The 27,895-nt window shown below is 37.1% G+C and overlaps 1 protein-coding gene across 4 annotated transcripts in view; it reads left to right on the top strand.

Annotated features, from left to right (window-relative positions):
* The window catches only part of FRS2 (fibroblast growth factor receptor substrate 2), a 101,582-nt gene that overhangs the window by 38,650 nt on the left and 35,037 nt on the right, over positions 1 to 27,895 (top strand). For 3 of the 4 annotated variants that reach the window (XM_043887441.1, XM_043887437.1, XM_043887443.1), the window contains exons 2-3: positions 14,940 to 15,035; positions 15,964 to 16,006. The exons of the other annotated variant lie outside the window; for it this stretch is intronic. The gene's annotated coding sequence lies outside the window, so the exon portion shown is untranslated. The remainder of the gene's footprint in view (positions 1 to 14,939; positions 15,036 to 15,963; positions 16,007 to 27,895) is intronic. 4 annotated transcript variants of the gene reach the window in all.

Raw genomic sequence — 27,895 nt, 5'->3', positions numbered from 1 at the left:
TTCATGGAAAGCTATCCAATGCTTTTTGCTTGATATTGAGAGTCAATTTTGTGTAGTTCTGAGAAGTGTGACCAGAATTTGTTGTTCACTTGCTCAGTCGTGTCCGATTATGCGACCCTATGTACTGCAGCACGCCAGGCTTCCCTATCCTTCAGTATCTTCTGGAGCTTGCTCAAACTCATGTCCATTCAGTCAGTGATGCCATTCAACCATCTCATCCTCTGTTGTCCCCTTCTCCTGCCTTCCATCTCACGCAGCATCAGGGTCTGATTTCTAATGAGCTGGCTCTTTGCATCAGGTGGCCAAAGTATTGGAGCTTCGGCTTTAGCATCAGTCCTTCCAGTGAATATTCAGGACTGATTTCCTTTAGGATTGACTGGTTGGATCTCCTTGCAGTCAAGGGACTTTCAAGAGTCTTCTCCAACACCACAGTTCAAAAGCATCAATTCTTCGGCGTGCAACCTTCTTTCTGGTCCGGCTCTCACATCCATACTTGACTACTGGGAAAACTACAGCTTTGACTGTATGGACCTTTGTTGGCAAAGTAATGGCCAGAATACTTAGGATCAAAAAAAGTGGCCAGAATACCTAGATTCAAGAAAAAAAAAACAAGTTTCTTTTTTTTTTTGGCCCCACTTGCATGGCATATGGGATCTTATTTCCCAGCCAGGAAATAAGTGGAAGTAAGTGTGCCCCCTTCAGTGGAAACAGAGTCTTAACCACTGGACCAGAAGTCCCAAAACAAGCAACTTTAATCTTTCTCTGTTTGAGTTTACCTATGAAATAGAAGTAATAGCAATAATAATATAATGTAATGTTGTAAAGGTTAAATTAATACATCGAAAGTGCCAGTTCAGTGCCTGCTGGCACGTCGTTTTGTAGTCAGTCCTTTTCATTTTTCTGGGGACATTGCCTGCTATAATATCATTAGAACTTAATGAAAATCGATAATGATTTTTGACAGAAAATCAAAGTAAAAGAAATCTAGTTATTATTAAAATATACAGCTCTCTGAATTTTCTACATGTTCTGAAATGATTTCCATGGATAATAGCAGATTAAGACATATAGATAAACTGGGAGAAACAGTCTTCAGTATATGTTATATACCTGCTAAAATATTGTATTTTAAAAATATACTATAAGATACCAAAGTCTTTTAGACACATGGAAATATATTGAATGGCAATGTTAATGTTCATATTCTTTTCTCCCTAAAAAGAGTTATGCAGCCCACTAATGAATTCGATATTTGGCACAGTTGTTGTCTTCTAATTTGAGAGCCAACTCTGTTTATTTCTCTCTTCAGAGACTGTGTACTAAGGGGAGAGAAACCTCTGTTCAGCAGTCATGAGAACACTTGCTCATGTGCCTAGGCATTGTGGATAACGGGAGAATAAGGCGTAGCTGTTTTTCTTAAGGAACCGTAATCTCTTCCTCAGTTCCGCAATATTAAAGTCAGATGTTCTGGCAGACTGTATTCCCACTATTTGACCCAGAATTCCACTTATAATGCTTTATAAATGTGGAATAAAACTGTGCGGAGATTTATGTACAAGGTGTTCATTAAAATACTAATTATAAAAGCAATAAAAAAAGATATGACTTTTGGTACATCCATTATATTTTCCAGACTTTCAATTAGAGGCATGCTGTTGCTTATATAATTAAACTTTTATTTAAAAAAAAAAAATCTGTTCTGGTGGGTTTACATGGGAGGATGGATAGAGGGTTAGGTCAGTTGAATTGCTCAATACATTAAAGGGAGTGATAAAGTGATCAGGTCCACGTTAGAGCCCCAGTTCCACACTGATTGTATGTATGTATGACTCTGGCAAGGTGGTTCTTTAAAATTCTGCAAACTTGTTTTTTGTAATGCCAGGAGATCTGAGTTCGATCCCTGGGTTGGGAAGATGCCCTGGAGAAGGGAATGGCAACCCACTCCAGTGTTCTTGCCTGGGAGATTCCATGGACAGAGGAGCCTGGTGGGCACTAGCCCATGGGGTCGCAGAGTTGGACACGACTGGGTGGCTGACACGCAAGTTTGTCATGAGGACTAAACGAAACTGCAAATGTGCTCAGTGCTCAGTTGTTTCGGTCATGTCCAGCTCTTTGTGGCACTATGGACTGTAACCCGCCATACTCCTCTGTCCGTGGGATTCTCCAAGCGAGAATACTGGAGTGGGTTGCCGTGCCCTCCTCCAGAGGATCTTCCTGACCCCGGGGTCGAACCTCCATCTCCCGTGACTGTTGCATTGAAGGCGGATTCTTTACTGCTGAGCCACTGGGGAAGCCCAAATGAAACTGTATGTAACCTTAAAAGTAAGATAAGTAGCTCAGTAAATCTTTGTGAGTCTACTGTTGTTTTTCCCTCCTTAATAGTTTTTCTCTGTAACCTGCCTCCTGTCAATTTAAACCAGAAATGGCAATATTTTGCTTGGTCTGATAACTCCCATTGCGTTCTAATAGCCATCTAGAGGTTTCTGTGGCTTTCAGTAACTTCTGCAGAGCTGTCACCTGTTACATGTGTCAGCCAGTTTTGAAGAAGGGGAAATAGCAGTGTGTGTCTTAGGTTTGCCATTTTGCTGTAAACCTTGTCTCTTTATACATATATTCTCTCTTTGTTCTTTTTTGGGTATCATGTATTTTTTGTTCTTGCCCCTTGTTTTGATGGGGAGTATGTTAGCTTCGTGATTAGCTGGGTTATGAAGATCTTTTTTGTACAGTTCTTTGTGTATTCTTGCCACCTCTTCTTAATATCTTCTGCTTCTGTCATGTTCATACCATTTCTGTCCTTTATTGAGCCCGTCTTTGCATGCTTTTGCCATGAAGTGATGGGACTGGATGCCATGATCTTAGTTTTCTGAATATTGAGCTTTAAGCCAACTTTTTCACTCTCCTCTTTTACTTTCATCAAGAGGCTCTTTAGTTCTTCTTCACTTTCTTCCATAAGGGGTGTGTTATCTGCATATCTGAGGTTATTGATGTTTCTCCCGGCAATCTTAATTCCAGCTTGTGCTTCATCCAGCCCAGTGTTTCTCGCGGATGTTGGCAATTTGATCTCTGCTGCCTTTAATATGACCAAATACAAAGAAAGTTTTCCATAAGGGATTATGGTGTCTTTTAGGGCAGGTAGATTATGACCAGAAAAAAGCAACAGTTTTTTTTGTTATTGTTAAATAGCATAAATTTAGATTCACGGTGTTTAGTATAAGTTATGTTCTAATAGCAGCCAGGAAATAACAACCAATAAATTATTACTGGTGATTAATGAAACATCCCTCAACACATAGGCAATACTGATTTTTACACTTCTTGCAAGTTATGGATACTATGAAAAATTTTTACTTTTCTTGATGATTTTTTCTACACTGATAAGTCCATGGTATTTATAAATTATCATAAAATAAAACTTTTTATTAAAGAGTATTAAAAGTTGTTATTTTAAATCCAAGAATTAATACCATGTGGTGTGCAGTTAACTTTATTTTGACTGAAGGGCAAGCTGTTTTAATGACATCACTCAGCTAGGAATCAAAAAATTGGTTCCTTGAGTAATTTAACTCTCGGGGTCACAACAGCTTCTGTCCTGTAACATAGCTCTGACTGTCATGAGCCCTACAATTCTGTGGCCTTTTTTTTTCTTTCACAAATCTCTTTCAAAATTCACTTTTTTTCTGCTGAGTTTTTAATATGCTAAGTATAGGTTAGATGTCAGTGTACATTTCTAAATGCTTGATTCTTTTTTCCAGATTTTTAGTCCAAAAAAACTATCACTTTTTAAAGATTGCTCTTTTGTTTAGATTGCTCTTTTATTTATTAAAACATAGTTCTGACTCTGTATGGTAGCAGGTTCCTGGGATGAAAAAAAAAATTTAGACCCCCATTTTCTTAATCCCCACAATCTTTATATTACATTTATTTTGACCTATAGTAAAATTAACAGATTCAAGCTTAACATTCTAAACAATGGAAAGAGCATTACTGAACTACAAAATGGCCAGGCAGAGAAATCTGGCAGAGGGAAAGGATTATTTTATGTACTGAAAAATTAGCCTGTGGCAATCAGGCCCTGACTGGCTCTGCACTGTTTCAACAGAGAATTAAGTGGTTGTATTATACAGATATTTTGCTGAGTTATTTGATAAGACAAATAGGAATATTTAAGACCTTTTGATGGTAATTTAAAAATTTGGTCTTTAAAATAATCCTTAAGAGGAGGAGGGATTCCCTTGGTTATAGGACCCCAAGGAAAAATCTACTGGCAAGAAAGCTCTTGGGAGTACAGGAAGGTTGGTCTCAGACAAGTTGGGATAATTTCTGTTTACCGTGGTGGTACTTACCCCTTTGCATATAGCCATTTTCCAGTATCATTACTTCTTCTTGACTGTGTTCCTTAGAAGTAAATCTAAAATAGATTAGACATTTCTCATATTCTAAATTAGAGGAATTATCCAAAATTTATAAAACTAATATTTTCAAGACCTCACAGGATAAATCCATTGTTTGAAAGTGTACATTACTTTTGTATTTCTTTGGAGAGATTAAAAACAGTCTTTTCTCCCCCCTGTGAGATTGGGGCAAGTGAGAATGGATTGTTTAAGTCAGAATTTTTGGTGGCAGTAAAAACCAATTAAAGCATATTGTGAATTTTAAAAGGCTATTGGATAGAGCTCAGTGGCTCATCAAATTGTTTTGAGAGTTAGAGAACCAGATTCAGGACTAAGCAGCCAGAAACAATGCCCGAAATCCCATTGCACAACGATTCCCATGAGGGTGCCCGTACCATCCAGAGACAGACCAACAGACGCCGCAGCCCGCCAACTCCAAGTGCTGCCGCCTCTGCCCTGGACTTGACCTTCCTGCAGTTGCTCCACCGTTAGTATCAGAGAGAGTTCCTTCTGGTCTCTTCTCCTCTCGTTAGTTGCCCATTTCTACTCTGAGCTGAGCTTTTTTTGTTTGGTGGAGCCTATGTCCTGGCTATACAGGACATGTGGAAGTGTGTCTCACCTTTTGAAATCATAAAATGGTGTGAGGTTCTTAAATTTAAGATGTGGGAAACTCTTTGACTTTCTGAAATCATAAAGTGGGGAAGTTCCCAAACTTACAAGGGAGTTCAGATGCTAGGCAGACAAAAATAGCGATAAGCATTGAGTGTATCTAATGTTTTACATGTAATGTGTGCTGGGCTCTCACTGTGTTCTAGGTACCGTGCAGATTTGTCTTATAAGCATTATCACAGGCCGTCCTTACAACAGTAGAAATGAAGTGATAAGGGGAGACGGTGAGTAACCGGGCTGAGATCACACAGTCAGTCATTGCGGAGCTGGGACATGAACTCAAAGGTGATTCCAAAGCCTGTGCTCATAACTGCTGTACTAAACTAACTTTTTTTTTTTAATATTTATTTATTTGGCTGCACTGTGTCTTAGTTCCAACATGCGAACTCGGCTGTGACATGTGGGATCTGGTTCCCTGACTAGGGATCGAACCGGAGCCTGCATTGTAAGCGTGGAGTCTTAGCCATTGGACCACCAGAGAGGCCCTTAAATTAGCTCTTTTAATAACCTTCCCCCAACATATTTCGCTCAAACTCCTGTAAATAAATCTGTTAGAGTAACTCTACTAAGTTTATTAAAGTAGTTTGTATTATATGTCTGTGTATTTAGGCATTTTAAAGGAAGTGAAAATTTATGGCTTTAATTTTATCTATTTTCAACTAATTGAATGACTTTTTTTCCTTTTTTCATTTTGTGGCTATTTTTCTAATTTGCCACAGGCTACAGTCTGATAAAATGTTTTCTTTCTGAGTATCGGTGCTTGGAAGCCAGTAATTGAGTGTGAGAGCTGTTAGCAAGAAGAAGAGGGGACACAGCATGGCCAAGATTAAGGAGGGAGGAAATAATCTCTCTCTCTCGTACACACAGCCCTGGGAGAGGGAGGGACAGAGACAAACATATATATGGAAGGAATGAGGGGGACATGCACATTATAAATTGATAGGTTGAAATGATGAAACTTCTCTTCTACTTTAGGAAAGTCGTTGAGGTTTTGTTTGTTTTTTTTTTTTTTAAGTTAGAATCAATGCTTTCTTTAAACAACTAAGTTTTAAGCTTTTGGACCAGTTTGTATTTTAAATTAACTTATATGCTTCTATTTTAAAGCTTAAAAGTGATGTCTAGGAGTAATAAATAGGAACTGTTATTTAACTTGGGGCATATCCAGCTTGACTTGGGGGGAAATCAGGAAGACATACTCTCGTGGCTACCGTGATGTCACCCAAGCTAGAGTATTTCTTCATGAACCAAAACTCTTGTTAATTATTCCTCTAGTATGAGTCTGTCTGTTCTACAGACTTTTCTATGCTACTAAAACAGCACTTTATAATAATGTTATTTTGTTCACTTGTACCTTTGGGACTAAATGGGAGGCTGTAATTTTTGTGAAATTGAGTAGACCAAGTGCCCTTTCACACACATACTCTTGTAGAAGTCTAAATATGAGTTGGTACTAGAGAAATACTTAATGTAAGGTAAATGTCCATGAAATTAAAAGTGACTTTTGTTCTCTTTAAGTATTACATTTGTAATATTGAATATACTATGCCTTTTGTCCTTATTCTAATCTAATCTTTCCTAGAATATAAATCTAAATTTGAGAACTCATTTCTTTATGATTTTTTTTTTTTAATTTTTGGTTCAGTGCAGGCTGTATACAATGGGTTTTTGTCTAAATGCAGTTGATGTTTTATATATATATATATATATGTATATATATATATAGTCTGCTGCTGTTCCACTCCTTTACTTTGAGATTTATTCTTCTGTCATGAACAGGTTTAGTGGACCAGCAATCCTCAAATGGGCAGTAGTCCTTTTATGAAACTACCAAGTTGAAAACAGGATGTTGGCATATACACACTTTCTTATCTTTATAAACATTAGCTAATGGTGTATTTAACTAGTCACCTAAGTAAAAAATGCAATACTGGGCCAGAGCAGTGATCCATCTGGCATAGACTGTCCTAAGAACTGTACCAGGGGATCAGGTTACGTACTGGAATTCTGTCATCCCTAAAGGATACACAGGCCATCTCTGACTCCCTTAACTTGTGTACTGTATTCAGAACACATGCACTCATTTAAACTCTTCACCATCCTGATCTGTTCTGATTTTATATATATATATATATGATCATATATATATATATATATGCTATGTATGTATTAAGCTAAAGATTTGTTGGAATTGGTAATTCTAGGGTAAAATACTGTTTATAATATGAACTTCACATCTTTCCTTGCTTATTTGCTGCTTCATTTTCTTTACCTATAAAATATAAAATGATTTCACAGGTTTCTGTCCTTGCCCCCCCAGTCTCAAAATCTGTTCTGTTATTTCTAATATGGCCAATTTATGAGGCTTGTCTTTCTCTCCCTCCTTACCATTTTTTCCCCCTACATACCATTTAAATATAGAATTTTAAGGAAATTCTTTATGTATTAATATAGTGAAGAAGGACAAAGTTATAGAGGGTCACTGAATTCCTTTGAATTATCAGATGGCTGTAAGTGAAAGTTTTGTGGATTTTAGGAGAAACAATATTTCATAGCTGTAGTTCAGAGAGAACAGGTATAGCTTATTTGAGTCCCTTGGGTTATAGATTTACTGATGGTTCTATCGTGAAACATGAATTCTGCTTTTCATTTTGTTGAAAACTGATTGAAGGTGTTGGTCATTCTTTCTTTCATTTTCCTTTGTGAAGTGCCCACCATGAGAAATGAAGAGTTTGATTGTGGGGAAAATTTGTGTCTATTACATTGTTGAAAATATTTAGAGTCTACCAGAACTACTAAAGAATGGAAATAGTAGTTTCCTCCTAGCAGATAAAGAAGGAATTTAGAAAAAAAGTATAACTCTTCTAGGTTGACTTCTATTTTTGAATTACTGATTATCCCCTAGAAAATACAAGGGCCAAAGTGAGCTTTATAAAAACTGTTGCCGTTTTTGAGAAAGTTAATGCAGTTGGGTAACAGTTTGTGGGAGCACATGCATGTTACAGCATCTTCAAGAAGAGACTATCAAATACTCTTGGTATTCAAAAAACTCAATCCCCTGGAATAGAGTCAAAGTAAATCTGCCTTCATACCAAACTACTCTCCATAGTGAGTATTTTTTTGTGTTATATTAAAAACTCATGAAAAACAGTAAAGCCACAAGCTCTGTGAAATTTAATTTGTATATATCTCTTCATTATGTATAATGTTGAAGACATAGAAGAAAACTAACTCATGAGATACTTACTTAATGTTCTACATAGACTCACATGTTAAGATGTCTTTTTAATTTTTTTTAACTAAGAAATATATTTTATTATCATGGCCAGAATGTGTGTAGCATGTTTGTATATAAAACAAAAGTTTTAATGGAATTCCTTGGCGGTCCAGTGGTTAAGACAGTGCCTTCCAAGGTAGGGGGTACGGGTTTGCTCCCACATGCCTCTGGGCTGAAAAAACAAAACAGAAAACAGGAGCAATTTTGTAACAACTTCAAGAGAGACTTTTAAAAAGTTTTAAAAAGTAACAGCTATTCATATTGTGTGCCAGAGGAAGGGAGGGAAGGGGAGAGGCAGGCACACCAACTGTAGGGAGAGGAGGTGTGTGTGATAAGCTTCACGAAGCAATACGTACTCCATATGCAGCGCACTGCCATTTTGTTAAAATGCAAAGCAAAACAGCAGACACTGTAGGCGAAAGTTGTATTATTTACAACTAGTGCCCTGGAAGGGTGTGTCCTCCTCTTCCCTCCTCTTTCCTTCATCATTCTTAACCATCAGTGCAATGATTTGAGATTGTGAGGGAGGTTTCTTTTTTTAAGTGTTAATTTATGCTGACAATTGCCAGGACACAATCAAGTATTAGAAGACACAATCGAGGTATTAGGCCTTTGGTAATTGTAAATCATGAATCTGTTGAGTCTCTGTTCTGTGTAAGGCAGTAAGCTATTTAAATGGCGTTTGTTTTAGTCCATAGGGATAATTTGTTCCAAGGAATCTTCATGTTCTCCAAGTAACTGAGGACATTTCCTGGGTAATGTGTCTTGATAGTTAAGTAATCACCTTGATTTTTATTTTATAGTAGGTGTGATGCTTTCATTGTTTGATAGGCAATGCGTACATCTGGTAACAAATGTACAATTTAGAAAAAGGTATAATGACATGTTAAAAATCAGATTCTGTTGAGTATAAAGAACTGAAGTCTTGAAAAACAGTTACCCTCCAATTAAAAATAAAATTGCTTCTGGGTAAATAGCAACAACAATAAACAGAACTGAAGTTAGTATGTGTTATAGTGTCAGGAAGGTGTTCCACATGAGAGAATTTTCCAGAAAAGGAAAATTAGGAATCATAACGAATAATCTGGTTGTAAATTTTAAGAAGTTAATGAAAAACTTTTAATGAATGTATGTGTATGTATATATCTATATATTAAGAGAGAAAGAGACAGAAGTATTTTAAACATCCAGAAAAGTACAGAAACTATTTTGATCAATATCTGTGTTACCTGCTCTATTAAATCTTAACATTTTCCCCCTGACTTCTCAGGGAATATGGAATAGCTGTCAGATATGTAGGGTGATTCAGGTGAATCATTATGAATGAATACTAATTAGTGAGCTGTGTTCTTACTCAGTTCTCTTAGAGCTAAATGTAGCATATTCTTCTGGTTCATCCCTAATGCTACATGTTTCTTATTAATGTATAACAGTGGACCTTCCTCTTTTGCGTTCTTATTTAAAGCAACTTTGGAAGAATAGAACAGATTTCTCAAATGAGCAGCCTGGAGTTACATGTTACTCCTATGGGGCAAATGTGGTATTTGTGACTAATCATTTTATTCTAGTTTAGTGCAGATTATAACAGTGAAAAAGGGAGACTGAGATTTTGCATTCTGAAGCTGTTTCTTTCTGGTTTGGACAGGTTATTTAACCACTCTGTTTTGTTAATCCCTTTCCCGCAGGGAAGTTCTGAGAATTAAGCAAGCTAATATAAATATCTGGCACAGAGAAGTTGCTCAGTAAAGGTTCCTTTAATATCACTAGCCTTTTTGTAAGTGGTTGAAGTCTGATTTCCAGTGAGTGGGGGCATTGCTGCACAGCAGTCCTCAAGACTTCTCTTCACCTCCCTCTCCAGACAAAGCGGATTTTAACTTTAGATTCATCACCCAGCTCTTAGAACTCCAGCTGACTGTTTTCATTATACTTTTGGTTTATTTTTGTATATGAGGTCTGATAGGCACATAGCAAATGCTTTGTGAGCCTTAAACTAAGTGAAAATAGATTGTTCAGATGAAAGGTATGTGGATAAGTCAGTTTTGGGGCAATTCTAGAGAACTCTTGCCAGAACTGGTATCTTTTGTTTTGGTCTTCAGAGACTGTTAAAATATGATCACTGAGTCATACTTGTTTTCTCTGTCCCCTGGCTATCTCTCTTAGGACCCTGAAGCTTGCCAGCCACACACAGGATGTTTAAAAGGCAGAGTAGGCCTTAGCCCACAGGGAGTTTGTTTATTTTTAAAAAATTATTAAGTTCAAACATCCCTACCATGTCATAGCTAGTCTAGTCATGTTGGAGTTATTGAGTTCCTTTGATTCTTTCTTGTGATCATGGTGCCTAAAGGTAACAGATAAATTTGAAAGAGTCAAACTTTTCCTGAGTTTACTTGGAATTTTATAATGTATTCTCCAACAAATCCCTACAGGAGTAGGAGGAAAGGGAATGCCATTTATTTTGGTAGCTGCTTTTTAATGGGACTCATATACTTCAAATTTTTCACCACTTCTTTCTAGGGTTATGATACAGATGATTTAAAAACAAAATCAAACCTGAAAAAAAAAAAAGCCACCCACATTATGGTAGCTGTATTTTCATTAATTCTTTGAAGTTGTTAACATAAGAATCTTTTAAAAGGGACAGTATAGCTTCATAGATCTTTAAAGAAAAGAAAGAAGTGAAATCGCTCAGTTGTGTCTGACTCTTTGCAACCCCATGTACTGTAGCCTAGCAGGCTCCTCCGTCCATGGAATTTTCCAGGCAAGAGTACTGGAGTGGGTTGCCTTTTCCTTCTCCAGGGGATCTTCCTGACCCAGGGATTGAACCCAGGTCTCCCGCATTGCAGGCAAATGTTTTACCATCTGAGCCACCAGGGAAGCCCATAGATGTTTAGACACAAAGATAGGAAAATTGATTACATTTGTGTTTCAATGATTGTTCTTGTTCAGTTGCCCAGTCGTGTTCGACTCTTTGCAACCCCATGGACTGCAGCACGCCAGGCTTCTTTGTCCTTCACTGTCTCCTGAAGTTTGCTCAAATTCATGTCCATTGGGTCGGTGATGCTATCTGCCCATCCACTCCTCTGCCACCCTCTTCTCCTTTGGCCTACATTCTTTCCCAGCATCAGGGTCTTTTCCAGTGAGTCAGCTCTTTGCATCAGGTGGCCAGAGTTTTGGACCTTCAGCATCAGTCCTGGCAGTGAATATTCAAGGTTGATTTCCTTTAGGATTGACTGCTTTAATTTCCTTGCTGTCCAAGGGACTCTCAAGAGTCTTCTCCAGTACCACAATTCAAAAGCATTAATTCTTCGATGCTCAGCCTTCTTTATGGTCAAACTCGCACATCTGTACATGACTACTGGAAAAACCATAGCTTTGTCTATATGGACCTTTGTCGCCAGAGTGACAGCTCTGCTTTTTAATACACTGTCTAGGTTTGTCATGGCTTTCCTTCCAAGGAGCAAGCATCTTTCAATTTCTTGGCTGCAGTCACTGTATGCAGTGGTTTTGGAGCCCAAGAAGATAAAATCTGTCATTGCTTCACTGCCATGAAGTGATGGGACCAGATGCCATGATCTTAGTTTATTGAATGTTGAGTTTTAAGCCAGCTTTTTCATTGATTCAGTGATTATCATCTTTAAAATTTATGACTGACTTCTTACATATTCTCTACCACATAATGAAATCCAAGACAGATATTTCGGGTTTGCCTAGGGTACCAGGTGGAGAAGGAAATGGCAACCCACTCCAGTATTCTTGCCTGGAGAATCCTGTGGACAGAGGAGTCTGGTGGACTGCTGTCCATGGGATCGCACAGAGTCAGACACAACTGAAGTGACTTAGCGTTCATGCATGCGTTGGAGAAGGAAATGGCAACTCACTACAGTATTCCTGCCTTGAGAATCCCAGGGACAGAGGAACCTGGTGGGCTGCCATCTATGGGGTCACACAGAGTCAGACACGACTGAAGCGACTTAGCAGCAGCAGCAGGGTACCAGGGTATATCTCTTTAATGAGATGACTTAAAAACCAAGTCTTAAGGAAGTAAAGGAGGAGTTAATTAGTACAAGACCTGAGCACTGAAGTGAGAACGTGCTTGATGAGTTTCAGAAAAGAGGCCAGCGTGGCTAGAATGGAGTGAACGAGAGGGAGAGTAGTAGGAGGTGAGGTTAGGGAGATAGGGAAGGGAAGTATCAGTTCATAGTCCTTATGGTCTTTGTAAGGATTTTGGCTTTTAGATTGGTGTGAAGTGAGTGAAAGTCACTCAGTTGTGTCTGACTCTTTGCGACCCCATAGCTCACCGGGCTCCTCTGTCCGTGGAGTTCTCCAGGCAAGAATACTGGAATGGGTTGCCATTCCCTTCTCCAGGGGATCTTCCTGACCCAGGGATTGAACCCAGGTCTCTTGCATTGCAGGCAGATTCTTTACCATCTGAACCACCAGGGAAGCTTCTTAGACTCGTGAGAGGGACTCAGTTAGAGGATTTGAGCAGAAGACTGACATGATCTGATTTTCTTTTGAAAAGAACTAATCTGACTATCTTGTTGAGGTGAGCAAGGGAAGCAGCTAGGAGATTAGGTGGAGAACTATTAATGCAGATGAGAACTAAGGTGGTTTGGACCATTGTAAGAGTGGAGGTGGTGGAAGTGGTAATATTATGGATATTTTTTGAAATTGAAACTCCCAGGGTAAATATTAGGTTTATTTTTTCATTAATGATTATAAAATGGGTATTTTATAATTCTGTCATTCTTTCTACATTCATTATTTGGAGTCCTATAAAACATTGCTTTTACTTATTGACGACCTGGTTACTCTGGGGATACCTTTCATGTAAGAATGGCAGGATAAATACTTGATTCTTTTCCATTATTAGTTTTCAGGATAATTACTTCTTGCCCTAATAACTGTGAAAGATGATAGATTTTTAAAAATACATTTAATGTTGCAGTCAGTGGTAGTCATTATAATTTTGATGTTCAAAATGTCATTATCATTTGATGTTCGTTTGACTTTAAAACATGTCTTCAGAGTAAAAACTGTGAGATATATTCTGAGAAGAATAACTTCCATCCCTGTCTTCTACAACCTGCTTTCTCTTTCTCTATAGATAACCATTTAAAAAGGATTTTGGTTTATCCTTCCACTGCTTTTTGAAAGGAAGAAAAGCAATTCTATAGTAATATTTGTATTTCTCCTCACTTTTTTACTGAAAGAGCAGCATTGTGTGGAATACTAATTCAGCTACAGGATGGGAAGTAGTGGGTAATACTGGGTTCCTTGAAGGTTTTTCTAGAGATGAGTCAGGTTTTCACTCCTTACTGATTTATAAAAATCTTTTATAAAGATTTTTCTTTATATTCCTAGCTGTCTCCACATCAGAGAACGTGTATATTAAGTCGCTTCAGTGGTGTCTGACACTTTGCAACCCCATGGAATATAGCCCACCAGGCTCCTCCGTCCATGGGATTCTCCAGGCAATAATACTGGGGTTGCCATTTCCTTCTCCAGGGGACCTTCCAGACCCAGGGGTCAAAGCCACATCTCTTACATCTCCTGCTTTGACAGGCATGTTCTTTACCACTAGTGCTACCGGGGAAGTCCTACAACAGAGAGCATACATGTTTTAAAAAGAAGAAGGCCCTCGTCCACGCCATTTGGCAACATTTGGGAAAATCTCACATCCAGCAATTCTCTTCTAGGAGTCTTACCCAGAGGTTGCAGTAATAAAATCACAAAATATATGGCTTTATTTTGTTCCTTGAAGCTTGGGGACCATGTCTTGGTTGTCTTTTAGTTATGGACTTTGTTTGTTGGAGAAAAGAAACAATACTAATGATGTATTAGTAGTCAGCACTAACATTAATGGCGTATGTTTGGAAGAAATGATGTTTTGAAACGTTGCTTCTTTGACATACTATCAGGTTAAATATTTCATTAATTAACATTAAATCATTTATAATTTTATTTATTCTTTCAGTGACTGTTTACTGAGCACTTAGGGCATGGCAGTCATTGCGTTAGATGCTCGAGAGATAGCAGTAAATAAGAGAAAATAATCTGCTCTGGAGCTTAGGTTTCTATAGATGTGAGGGGGAAATAGACAAGCTTAATAAATAAGCAATTATTTTATTGTTTTCAAACATTCAATTTTAGGAATTCCCTGGCTATCCAGTGATTAGGATTCGGCACTTTCACTGCCATGGGCCTGAGTTCCATACCTGGTCAGGGAACTAAGATCCCTTAAGCTGCAAGATGAGGCCAAAAAAAAAAAGGCCCAAAAGCCAAATGTGCATCTTCGGGATTCCTTTTCCACCTCCTCCTTTTCTTGTTTTCCCGTCAGTAAGTGGCATCTTTAGGAATTGCAAAATTGATGGGTGAAAGGGATTGAGAACTGAAGACATTGTTGATTTTTATATTCAGTATGTGTACATAACTTTAATTCTGGGGCCCTCCCACCTCATCCTCAATCCTGTTAATGTTTTTTTAGAAGCTTGGTTAAGAACTCTTTTGACAGTTCCCTCTAGTCACTAATATTTAGGTAATTGTCCTTAAAGATTTTATATTTTTGTTATAATATGTTCTTAATTACTACATCTTTATTTCAGAAATGACCATTAAGAAGTAGATGCCCAGATGCAAAAGTGATGCAACAGTCAATTTGTCATAAAGTAAGATGCAGCTGTGGCTTTTCAACCAGATTAGTAAGTGTATAAATTTAAAATTCTTTTTTAGCTTTATACTTACTTTGTCTACTTTGAAGAACATTTAATAAAAAATATAGTTGACTTTAAAAAAAGTGTCGACTTGTGTTTTTGTTTTTCTTTTGGATTGCAGTACAGATTCTAGCATATAGCTCTGGAAAATGTATGTCTTAGCTGTACCTTTTTAAGAGCTCTAAAGGTAATATAAAATTTTAGTTTTGAGGAAATAGAAGAAAAAGAGTCACTGTAATACTGCTGTCCAAATACAGCCACTCTTAGAATTTTTAGATATGTGTTTCCCTTCTGACCTTTGTTCTGCACATTAAAAAAACAACAACTTATGATCATAGTGTTGTAAAGAATATGCTTTTTGTATATATTTTAAAATTAAATTTGTTAAGATGTTTCTTCCTGGGAATAAAAATACCCTTCAGTACAGAGTTTCTTATTGGAGTGATGAAAATGTTCTAGAATTAGGTGGTGATGATGGTTGCATAATTTTGTGATTACAGTAAAAACCTGTGAATGTTACATATTAAAGAGATATATTTTATGACATATATGTTATAGCTAAAAAAAGTACACTTCAGAATATCAAATCTTGGCAAGAGTAAAATTTGATTAAGTACTGATGTCTTGGAATATGAAAACATGCCACCTGTTATTATGTACGCTATTATGTACTTAGCAAAAATGATTTGTCAGTAGAATCATAAATATTTTTATAATACAATAATCAGTTTTATAATAAATGCTTTAATGAAGATAATAAATGCTTTTATTATTTGAGACTTAATGTCTCTTAAGCTATTTAATACCAAATGTTGTAATAATCCAAATGTACTATGCCAGCATTTTGTAACTTCACTTTCAGAAGACTTTCTAGTTGAAACTAACACTTAAACTTTTCTCCCTGAAATTTTTTTAGGGACAAAATTGTATCTGTTTTTCTCAGAAGAGAATTCCACAAGGTAAGACATTGTTAATAAAAAAATAAATGTAGGCTTATTGCTCTGGATTTTTTTTTTTTATCCTTTTCCCATGCTTATCTCATGTCTTTTCTTAATTATTACAAGATTCTCACACATTTATTAGCTATTCCTTTCTACCTCAGAATTTGCTAGCAGGACACTGGTCATCTTATTTAAAGTTAGGATTAAAAGGATCTGATTAAAATAGTCACCTTGAAACTCTTATCATAGTCAGGGCTCATTCCTAGCATCTTTAGGAATAGGTTTGGCCATTTTGAGGAAAAAGTTCTTTTTTTCATTGGGGCCCATTTACTTTTTACCTCAGTGGATAGTGCTATCTAAATGACCTCACTATGAAGTGTGTTCATAGGAACTCTCTTAGGGGTTGTAAGTTAAAGATTATTTAGCTACACTTCTATCTATGGAAAATGTATAACTCCTTTATTTAAGAAGTGGAATGCTTCCTACCAGGTAAGTAGTAAAAGATTGAACAACATCTAGTATTTAAAAAAAAAAATCCTGAATGATCACCTTTACAATGGAGTTTAAATCATCATTGATGTACATTATTATTCTCTTTAGATTTATAAAGGATGAAATGTTCAAGTGAATAGATAGTAAAATTTCATTATCAGTGTGCTTACCCTCTACCAGATAACTTAAAATCAATCGCCTGGCAGCATTAAGAACTTACTTTGGTTAAGTTTTCTCAGGAACTTTTGGCATAGGTAGTAGTGATCACTACAGATTAATTCAATCTGTCGGACTCAAATAACTTTCTCATTTTTTCTCCTTTTTCAGTATCCTCTGTCCTGAGGGGAACACGAATACTCAACACACATCTTTTCTACCTATTTTTGTATCTGCCACAGATTTAGTTAATCAAGTGAGTGTTTAGCCTGACAACTGAAAATAACGGGGACCCATTAGCTGATAAGGAGGAAGGGAGAGCGAATTACCATGCTTTCATTCCCAAGTTTCTTGTGAAACTCTTTTCCCTTACTTTTTTCTTCTACTTATAGGGGGTTAAGGGAGGGGATCCTTGAACCTTTGAATAGCACTGTCTGATCTTCCAGGGCATTACTGAAAGGCAGTACTTCAGGAGAGATCCAGATCCTTCTTTTCCTGGACCACAATGCTTAAAAAGTTAAAACGGAAATTTCAAGAAATTTAATCTTAGTGAACTGATCTGTTACATCTTTGACACTGTTCTTTTGGCAAATAAAATTTAAATGTCAGACATCAGTAAAAAGTATGATACAATGATGATGTATATCTTGTCTATATATATGTTGTCTGTGTCCATAGGGTTCTCCTATATGTATTCAGTAAATCTATATTTTTGTACATAACCAGATGTTTTCATAATTTTTTGAGTAAAAATAATCTAAAAAAGATTATTCACATTTATATAGTATCACTCTGCTACACAGTTAAAGGTTTTAAAAGGACATGACAAGTTAAATTATTGCTAACCCTACATTTAAAAGTGATAAGTTTTATGTTATATATATCCTATCAGAATTTTAGAAGGTATTTAAACTTTGGGGCAACTTTTGCTTATTATGAAAGAAGGTGGCTTTGTCTGAAGTACCAGTTTGTTGCCTCCGTCGAGAGGCCCTCTTCTGCCACTCCGCTGCTGGGTCCTGGTAATGACACTTCCCTTCACCCTTTAGGCTGAGAAGTGGTGAGACCTCCAGCCTCCACTGTTGCCAAGCCTGGGGGATCCCCCTTAACCCTGCCCTAGTCCTGTAACTCAGGTTTAGCTTCTGCTCTCCACTGAAGACAGAGGAGGAAGAGATGCAGAGGATTTCACGTGGACTAGTCCAGAACTGTTCCTCAAAACATATGTTGCTGCTTATGAGGCACGACATAATTTAGGTGCATACAGAGTTTAAAATGCACAAAAATTTGCACCTTTTTTATGCTAGCTATTGTACGTTTTTGTGGAGTGCCATTTAAAAAGAAAAGTGTCAAGCTGAGTTGAAGAAAAAGTAATCCTTACAAAATACTACTATACTGAAATGGGAACATGTCCTGAAGTGTCAGGGTGATAAAAAGGACCCACAGACAACCATGGATTTAAATAAAGTTGTAATAATTCCATAGATGGGAGAGAGGCCATGTATCTAAGCAGTCACATGATTATCTCATTCAATACTAAAGTGCTAGTTTTTAACCCCATGTTTAGGAATAGTGAGTTAGCGATATTTCTCAGTTTGTGTCATACCATTTATCATTCGTTGATTAAAGGATTGTTCTTCCATTTTCTAACTAGTCCCTATATAAGTGACCTTTAAATGTATTTGTTGTGTATCCTTTTGTTTTTACCTTACTAAAGGTTTTTTTATTTTATATGCTTATATTTTAATTATACATTAGGTCTTAATCTGATTCTTATAGTCCCCTCTACTTTCCTCTTTCTTATTTTTTTTTCTAAGGTCTGGCCATCTAGCTGAGTGGTCATCTAATTTGTTTTGTCCAACTGGTATTGTATTCCAGGTTGTTTGTTAAAATGAAGCCAAATTTCTTAAACGTATAAGGCACATAAAATGAGTATTTACATTTCATTTTAGTAAACATTAATTTATGCTTATTTATGTATATTAGAATTGAAGTTAAGAATTAGAACAGAAGTTAGGATCCTGTGGAAGATTACAGGAAATATAAACATCTATTTAGAAGAGTGTCTATCTAGGAGTCTGTTAGAATTTTCAAAGAAAAGAATTGTAGGGCCTAAGGGAAATATACATTTTTTCCCCCTAGAAACAGTATGTTAAAATGCTTAGGTCTCAGTATTAGCTGGCAAAAGCCCAATAGTTGAAAGATAATACCAATAATATTAGAGAATCTTTCATTATTTATTGCTTGTTAATTTCTGCATTAAATTATATATGAACATTGATCTTTTTTCTATTACTTCATTGAAGCAGAATAATGTTCTTTGAATCCTCATCACTGAATCTTAACACAGAGTAAGAACAGTACAAATGCAAGATTCTAAATTTGAGAGACATTTTCATCTGTGGTAAGCACAGTGTCAGCAGAAGTAACTTCTGTTGGATCCCCTAACTAGATGCTATAAGTGGAAACTTTGGAATCTCCCAGTTTGTGGTGGAGATACGCCTTGTAGTCATGAAGAGGGGAGAGGGAGAAACTCCTAGGAGAGGATAAGATGGACCCTGACATTAAGGAGGATAATGACAGCACTGAGCAGATCAGAGAGGGGCTTCTATCAGATGGAAAAAGATAACAAGGTATTTGGGAGCAGTGTTTTTTTTTGTGGGAGAAGGATCTTAGGGGCCAGGAGGAAATGTGGAATTGATTCAGTAGTGGAATGAAAAAGGGTCAGGGAATTCACATCTGCTAAAAGCCAGTGTTGAGGCTTTTTGAAAGTAGTAGTTATTTGTATGTCAGCACTTAAATATTTGTAAAATCTTTGGTTGGAAAACTGGAACCTCTTGAAATTGATACTGATTTGGTATTCCATTCATTGTTGAATGCTCCCTTGACTCTTTTTAAAAATAGAAATTCAGGGAATTAGACCTCACGTAATATAGTCCCTTTGTCTGGTCTCTTAAATTTTGGAGTTTTTGGTATGGCATAATAATTTCCTTATTTTTACATTGTTATGTTAATGCATGCCATCAGTAGGACAAATAGTATTATCATTTTACAAATAAGGAAACCAGTAGTAAAATCAGCTTTAGTTTCTTTTTACTAATCTACATTGTCACCCTGTCAATGGATATTTTGCTCTGTTTAAAAGATGTAATTACAAAGATTGTTTTAATGTGGAAGAAATGTTTCTAAGCAAAGGAACTGCATAGCCTGAGAAGTTTAAGAAACACACGTATACACGCAAAAATATAACCAGTAAATGATGTAGATGGTATTCTTTGAACTTAACATTCACTATAACAGTACTTAATAAATTAATATGGATTTTGCCCATATTAAAATTATTTCAGCAGTTTTCCAACTTAAAACAAATACACAAATACTGTGAATTTTTTTTAGTTGGAACATGCCTGTTTTCTGTACTCAAAAATAAAGTGTTTAATTTTGACCAGTGGGAATTAGATTCCTTTTATGGGTATAGAATAAGCACTTTGATTTCAGAATATGGTAGCCCCTCCCCTCCCCCAATAATTTGTTTTTAGTATGCAAATCAGATAAACTGTATCATAAACCTGTATCTTTAATCTGAGAGAGTTACTTTGGTTCAGGCCCGGCTTTAGCGGTACATACACAGATCAAGGTTGGTTTTGAGTAATCCAGTGCTGTGCTAGGTCATTCCAGGTCTAGAGGGTCCTGGGTTTATACTAGTCATTTGGTTCAATATCTGGTTTACATTTGAGCCTGTAGAAAGATTTCACATGTAGGTGGTGGGATAAAGGGAAACAGATCAACTCATAGCCTATTAAATAGATTGGAGTTACAGCACTTTGAAGCTTAGCAATGTTGTTGTTCAAAAATAGGCTTTGACAGGTCTTCCTGACTGATTTCTTACTGTATATTAAAGCTTCAGATGTTGTGGCTCAGATTAAGTAAATTTTAACTTTCAAAAACGTGAATAGCTGTATCTTTTTATAAAATAGTTATTTCGGATAGCTTTTTGTTTCGTGTTTCACTCTTTCTGAGAATTCCATTTTAGCTGCTTTGATTTTATTTTTTAGCCATTTGCTTTTAGATTAAAAACAAAAAAGCAAAACTCAAAGTAGGTTGAAACTCAACACAAATTGCTGCCGCAGAACAAAAGTGCTGATCAAGTTAAATCAACCCCTGCAATGTGTATTGAAAGGAAAACCTCTCCTCTCTCCCCCAATTTGAAGAACAAGCATTTTCCCTGCCAAGAAGGGCTGACTTTGAATGGAGCAGCTGTCCATATTAGGAGCATAGGGTTGCTGAGGTGACCATGGCTGTTTGGAGAGAATGCAGCTGAGAGGGCAAGTTCTTGACGTGTGAGCCGAGGGAAGGAATGCGGTGTGATTGCGCATCATCCCTCCTGAGCACATGCTCACAAAGTGCTGTGGGGGCAGCGTGGAGAAACTGCAAGTCTCAGTGCGGGAGCTTGCGTGTGGTTAAAAGAGTTTTGTTTTCATGTGAGCCCGAGGCTTACAGTTTAGGTTTAAAAGGTTTGCCTTGTGTATATATGTGTGTGTGTTGGGTAAAGGGAAGGGTCTGTGGTGGATGAAATGGGAATGAGTTTATTTTGCTCGATAGGCTTATACTTTCATGTTGATAAAAAATTTTATCTTGAGATACATGTTCTTTCCAACATATCCCTTTCAGTCATGTATACTGTGGTAATAGTTTCCCAAGTGAATGAGTTGTTCCTGATAATTGTTTCTTTTGTACTTTTAACTTTAGAATTATTTGGAAGTACTAAGAATATGTTGTCTAGTTGGGAATCTTATTGACATAGGTCTTGGTAATGATTTTTTGTATCTGACCCTGAAAGCAAAAGCAACAAAAGTAAAAATAAGTGGGATTACATCAAACTAAAAACTTCTCAGCAAAGGAAACCCATCAATAACAACAAAAAAGGCAACCTCCTGAGTAGGAGAAAATACTTGCAAATTCTAAAATATATGAAGAACTCATATAATTCCATAGCAAAAAACAATCCAGTTAAAAAATGGGCAGAAAATCCAAATGGACATTTTTCACAAGGAAGACATAGAGATGGCCAGCAAGTACATGAAAAGATGCTTTATGTCATTAATCATCAGGAAAATGCAAATTCAAGCCACAATGAGATAGCACCTCCTACCTGCTAGAATGACTCTAATCAGTAAGACTAGAATTAATAGATGTTGGTGAGGATGTGGAGGAAGGGGAAACCCTTGTGTATGTTGGTGGGAATGTAAATTGTTACAGCCACTATGGTAAACAGTATAGAGGTTCCTCAGATTAAAACTAAAACAACCATGTATGTATGCATGCCAAGTTGTTTCAGTCGTGTCTGATTCTTTGCAACCCTGTGGACTGTAGTTTGTCAGGCTCCTCTGTCCATGGGATTCTCCAGGCAAGAATACTGGAGTGGGTTGCCGTGCCCTTCTCCAAGAACTACCATGTGATCTAGCTATTTCCACTTTGGGGTATTTATCTGAAGAAGATAAAAAGCACCAGCTCAAAAAGATATGTGCACCTCCCCATGTTCATTGTAGCATGATTTGTAATAGCCAAGATATGGAAATAATGCAAGTGTCCATTATGGATTAATGGATAACAAAGTGGTATTTATATACAATAGAATATTATTCAGCCATAAAAAGAAAGAAATCTTGACGTTTGTAACATGGATTGACTTGAGGGCATTATGTTAAGTAAAATAAGTCAGTAAAAGACTTATCAGTAAAAGAACTTCTTATATGTGGAATCTAAAAACAAAGAAACCAATCACCCACACCTACTGTGCCCAGCTCATAGATAGAAGAGTGCAGTGGTTGCCAGAGGCAGTGGGTGGAGGGTGGGAGAAATGGACAGGTTTTTTTTTTTTTTTTAAGTTAAATTGAATTTTTTTTTAAAAAAGGAAGAACATTAGATAAATTCTATTAGAGGGAAGTTCAACAATGTAATTGACCCGTATTCCCCAGGAGTATTAGGGTTATCAAAAACAAGGAAAATCTGAGAAGCTGTAGAGCCAAGAGGAGCCTACAGGCATATGATGATTAAATGTAATGTGGGTATCCTGGGTAGGATCCTGACACAAAAAGACTTATGTTAAAACCAAGAAATTTGAATCAAATCCTAGAAGATGATGCTGTTAAAGTGCTGCACCAGTATGCCAGCAGATACGGAAAACTCAGCCATGGCCACAGGACTAGAAAAGGTCAGTTTTCATCCCAACCCCAAAGAAGGGCAATGCCAAAGAATCCTTAGACATTTCACAAGGTAGCAAAGTAATGCGCAAAATTCTCCAAACTAGGCTTCAACAGTACTTCTTCAAAGTGAACCAAGAACTTCCAGATGTTCAAGCTGGATTTAGAAAAGGCAGAGGAACCAGAGATCGAATTGCCAGCATCCATTGGATCATAGGAAAAGCAAGAGAATTGCAGAAGAACATCTACTTCTGCTTCATTGACTTTACTAAAGCCTTTGACTGTGTGGATCGCAATAAATGGTGGAAAGTTTTGCCTGCCACTTGTGAAACCTGTATGCAGGTCAAGAAGCAACAGAATCTGACATGGAACAACAGACTGGTTCCAGATTGTTAAAGGAGTACGTCAAGAATGTATATTGTCACCCTGCTTATTTAACTTATATGCAGAGTACATCATGTGAAATGCTGGGCTGAATGAAGCACAAGCTGTAATCAAGATTGCCGGGAGAAATATCAGTAACCTCAGATACACAGATGACACCACCCTTATGGCAGAAAGTGAAGAAGAGCTAAAGAGCCTCTTGCTGAAAGGAGAGTGAAAAAGTTGGATTAAAACTCAACATTCAAAAAGCGAAGATCATGGCATTGGGTCCCATCGCTTCGTGGCAAACACATGAGGAAACAATGGAAACAGTGGCAGACTTTATTTTCTTGAGCTCCAAGATCACTGCAGATGGTGACTGCAGCCATGAAATTAAAAGATGCTTGCTCCTTGGAAGAAAAGCTATGACAAACGTAGGCAGCACATTAAAAAGCTGAGACATTACTTTGCTGACAAAGGTCCATCTAGGCGAAGCTAGGATTTTTCCAGTAGTCATGTATGGATATGAAAGTTGGACCATAAAGAAGGCTGAGCACCGAAGAATTGATGCTTTTGAACTGTGGTGTTGGAGAAGACTCTTGAGAGTCCCTTGGACTGCAAGGAGATCAAATCAGTCAATCCTAAAGGAAATCAATCCTGAATACTCATCAGAAGGATTGATGCTGAAGCTCCAATACTTTGGCCACCTGATGCATAGAACTGATTCATTAGAAAAAAACTCTGATGCTGGGAAAGATTGAAGGCAGGAGAAGAAGGTGATGACAGAGGACAAGATGGTTGGATGGCATCACCGACTCAATGGACATGAGTTTGAGCAAGCTCCAGGAGATGGTGAAGGACAGGGATGCCCGGCATGCTGCAGTTAGTGGGGATGCAAAGAGTCAGACAAGACTGAGGGACTGAACAACACCAGTTATAACAAAGTTATGATATCAACATAAAATGTCAATAGATAGCTCTGCGTGTGGGGTATATGGGAAATCTGTATTATCTTCTCAGTTTTTTTCTGAAATTGTTCTAAAAATAAAGTTTATTTTAAAAAAAGTACTGAACCCTCAAAATTTTATTTTAAACCCAGACAGCATGTGCTTCACAACTTTTACCAGATTTTTGCTCATATTCCACTCTTAAATATATTTTACTCCTGGAGTAACAAAAGTTTTAAAAAATCTAGTAAAAGAGTAATTTGCTTGAGGATATTGCATAACTGGTTCTTGCAAACAGGCCCAACATTTATTACGCTGCATTTGCTGCCAGCTGAAAGCCTACTCACAAATGTTAGGAAGTTGTGTTTATTATAATCTAAGTCCTTTATTATCATAAAAGTTTTTAATCTTTAAATCAACCAAAGTTCTTGTAAGAAATATTGACAACACCTTTGAATGAGTAATTTGTTGCCTAGAAGTTCTTTCTTAACTCTTTAATATAATCTTATTTTTAGTAGTTTAAATAGAGATGTTGATTTCAAATAAGTAACTTATTCTATTTTCAGAACAATTTTGCCTTGGAGACCTGAATAATTAATTGGTTATCTTTTTTATTACTACAGCAAGTGTTACTGGGTCCGTACATTAGGAAAACAGCATTTGTTGCCTCCAATCCAGATATTTCTTGGCTGGTAACAAGGAGAAGTAATATATTCTGAATATTTTCCCTTTCTATCAGTCATACTTAGTTTTAACAAATAAACATGTTATTTGTTAGTAATTTAATTAAAGTGAAAATGTGCATGGTAGCTAACCCAATCTTAAATTTCAGCCTTATCATAATAGGAATTTATGCCTTTTTTAGCTTTACTTTTGGCTTACTTGTAGATGAAGGGAACAAAAGCTGAGCCCTTTATTCTTTGAATTTTTAAACAGATTTTTGGATGAATTAATGCAAAGAAAGGAAATTTTTGAAGAAATTAATATATTATTAATAGCTTAATCATTATTTCAGTAGCCTGTGATTTTCCAAATTTGTGCTTTCCATTTATGTAATTGCATTCCTTTTTTAGCTGAAGTAACTCCCAAGTAACTAAATCATAGAAATATCAAATTAGACCAAAGATACTGGTTTTGGAATTGCACATCACAGGTAGTTCAACTGATATTCAAAGACAGTACTAGTTAATATTAGGCACTTTTGAAGGTTAATATAAACAGTAGTCTCAGTCCTAGAGTATTCTCCTTTAAGTAGGCCCATCCCAAGACTTCAGGAACTTCAAGGACTGGCCTAGCTTGGAGGAATTGATACAGCTTGGATAACGACTCTTAGGCAATTGACTTGCCCAGATAGACTCTTTAGGCATCGAATGTATAAAAACTGCGATCCAGATGGCAGTCTTTATGTAGTATGAAAAGGAAGACATCTGATAGAATTTGCATCTTGTGAGTATACTTGCCCACTTTTAAACCACATGATAGCATTACTTCTAAGAGAAATTTTGTGGCATTATATACTAAAATTCACAGCATTTTTCATGAAGTGACTGTCAGTGTTTACACAAATCTAAGTGATAATTTTAAGCTCTATTTTAAAGAATGCAAGTAGCTGAAATGTGTAAACTTTCAGTTAGAAGATAGATAAGTACTAGGGATGTAATGTACCATGTGATAAATATAATTAACACCTCTGAATGCTATACATGAAAATTGTTAATAGAGTAAGTCCTAAGACTTAGGGCTTTCCTGGTGGCTCAGTTGGTTGAGAATCTGCCTGCAATGCAGGAGACACTGGTTTGATCCCTGGGTGGGAAAGATTCCCTGGAGAAGGAAATGACTACCCACTCCAGTATTCTTGCCTGGAAAATCCCATGGACAGAAGGGCCTGGTGGGCTCCATGGGGTCACAAGAATTGGACACGACTTAATAACTAAACCGCCAACCAAAGCAGTATAAGAGGAGAAAGGGCTGCTGTTGTGGAGTAAAGGCTTAGTGTTTTCTGCATAGTGCTCAGGAGAGTTCTCTAAGAATTGGTTTGTGAGCAAAGATGTGAGACAAGTAAGGGAACAGGCTGTGTGGGTATTTGGCAGAAGAGTGTTCCAGATAGAACAATTACAGAAACCTTGAGGTAGGAGCATACCTAGTGTATTCAGAAACAGCCAGGAGCCAGCCTGTGTGGCTGGAGCAGAGTGGAGGGGAGAGTTGTAAAGCACCTGTGATCAGTACTGGAGTCAGAAGGGCAGAAAACCGTACTAAAGTGTTTGGGACCTTGTAGGCCAGGCTGTTAAAAAGTCTTTAATTTTTACTTTGGGGGAATAGGGGGAGCCATGCAAGATTTTTGTCAGGCAAGACTGTAAACAACTTTGAAATGGGCAAAAAAGGATGAACAGTTTTTCTGTCTTGCTGTTCATTGGGGTTATCTCTGTCTCCTTTTCCTTCCTTTATCTTTTCTTTGCATTTTGCTTAGGATTAATTGAATATGGTTTTTAAAATTCCATAGAACCATTACTTTATATTTCTAAGTATTTAAAAGCTTTCTTCTTACATCTTTCCCTGTGTTCTTTTTAATGCAAAGTATTTTTTAGTTTAGTTTTTGAAATTTACTTCAGTTGTAAGAAACTCAAGTCATCTCATCCAAATCCTTAACCAGAAGCAGAACCTACTGAACACGGGTAGTGACTGAGAAAGAACTCAGCATTAAAAGGGAAATGCTTCTTTATTGGATTGATAGAATCTATGTTATTCTCATAGATGTCTGTGGTTTTGTCCAAATTAAGTCAATTGTACCGCAAAACAAAAAGCTTAAAGACAGCTTACTTACTCCTCCTTACTGCTACATATTATTTTCTCCAAACTACCTTAACTGTGGTTTCTGCAGTCTCCCTTACTGATTGGTGCTGCAGTGTTCCCTGTATCCCGTCTCACCTTGCGTCGTTGTCTTCTCTAGGCTCCTGTGATACATATTACTGGTGATTTTCTTCCTGCCTCTTAGTGCCTGTCCAGTCCCTTTTGTGGGCTTCTCTTCCTCCGCAGTTTCCTTAAATGTTGGTGTTTCTGAGTTTCTCTAGGTCTTACTTTTCTTCTCACTGGGGCAATCTCATTTTGTCCCCTGCCTTGCATCCATAAGCTAATGACTCCTAGATCCTTATCTCCAGTTCAGATCTTTCTTCCGCCTCTGTACTTGTATTTCTGTTTGTCTTTTGAGCACTTCAACTTGGGTATACAGGCATTACAATGTGTTCAAAATGGAGCTGTCTGCTTCTGTAAACCTTGTGTCACTCCTGTGTTGCCTAGCTCTTTGAATGGATGTGAACCAAGTGGAAATGTAGGTGTGCTCCTCGACTCCTGCTTATCTTCCCAGTCTAGTTGGTTAGCAGGTATTGTTGATGCTTACTTCTGAGTATTGCTCTAATCTCTCCTTCTTTCTCCATCTTCATTGTTCGCTACTCTAATTTAGACTCCAGATTTCTGCAGCAGCCTCTAAACCTGTTACAATCATATGAGTTAGGCAGTGGTGGTGTTTTTAACTTGCCTATGGGGAAACATAGATTCAGAGATGTTAAATGAGAACTCAGCTCTTTCTAGTTCTAAGGCTCATATTTGCACTATATCATGCTGCTTTGCTAGCATTATCATAGATTGATACTGCCTTCTATTGGACGAATTTAGAATGCTTAAAATGAAGGATTATTGTAGATTCTAATGTGGTATTTCAAAATACATTCAGAGAGCAGACCTGGTGTAGGTCATTT

The sequence above is a fragment of the Cervus elaphus genome, chromosome 3 (genome assembly GCF_910594005.1).
Source record: "Cervus elaphus chromosome 3, mCerEla1.1, whole genome shotgun sequence".
Taxonomy (NCBI): Eukaryota; Metazoa; Chordata; class Mammalia; order Artiodactyla; family Cervidae; genus Cervus; species Cervus elaphus.
Note: the sequence above shows the minus strand (reverse complement) of the source record. Positions and strands in the feature narration are given on the sequence as shown.